The 858-nt window shown below is 30.1% G+C and overlaps 1 protein-coding gene across 1 annotated transcript in view; it reads right to left on the bottom strand.

The window, feature by feature from the left end:
- The window catches only part of LOC106873193 (glycine receptor subunit alpha-4-like), a 66,852-nt gene that overhangs the window by 41,364 nt on the left and 24,630 nt on the right, over positions 1-858 (bottom strand). The window lies entirely within an intron of this gene.

The raw sequence follows: 858 nt of genomic DNA, 5'->3' as shown, positions 1-858 counted from the left end.
TATATATATTAAATCCAAATTACGATGAAAATAAACAAAATTTGCTTTAGAAGCTTTGAAATGTATTGAAAGATAAGGAAATGATATTATTCTCATGGGTAGTTTATCCTGTTCAGGCTATATTATTAGTATCATCCTGCGTTTGAGAATAAAATTATTTCCTCACACACACACACACACACACACATACACACACACATATGTATACATACACACACACACACATATATATATACATACACACATACACACAACACACACATATATATATATATGCACATAGATGTAAATTTTGATATAGAGTTAATTGATCCCATACAATTAAACACAGAATTATAATGAAAGTTTCACTCTCAAACACACACATAAGCTTATACATATTTACACATAAACGCATAGACACATATACATGAATTTACATATACGTAGACACTTACATATAAGCACAGAGAAACTAATAGCTACATATATATACACACAACGACATATATATGTTCACATACGCTCTTTTTTCCATAATTTCATATACAGAATGATATAAAATCTATATCAGATATTATGCAAATACAGATTCAGGTTTCATAAAAGAAAAGTTGAAAGAAAATGTCTTTAAAAACAGTAATTCCCCAAACGTTTTCTTGTTCCTATGCGTCACTTGTAATGGCGGGTTTATAAATAATGTCTCCATGGACCAAAAGTTGGCTTCTCAGTCTTTGCTAAAATCCCAACACGCGATTGAAACTGATCCCAGCTGTTTCTGTCCACAAAGACTTTGTGTATATAAAAACGAAGAGGTTACATTTGTCTATTATATACAATGTTGGCTAGAAAAATCCATTGATAAATTATGTAGTGTAT

The sequence above is a fragment of the Octopus bimaculoides genome, chromosome 18, assembly GCF_001194135.2.
Source record: "Octopus bimaculoides isolate UCB-OBI-ISO-001 chromosome 18, ASM119413v2, whole genome shotgun sequence".
Lineage (NCBI taxonomy): Eukaryota > Metazoa > Mollusca > Cephalopoda > Octopoda > Octopodidae > Octopus > Octopus bimaculoides.
This window is presented reverse-complemented; position numbering and strand designations above follow the sequence as displayed.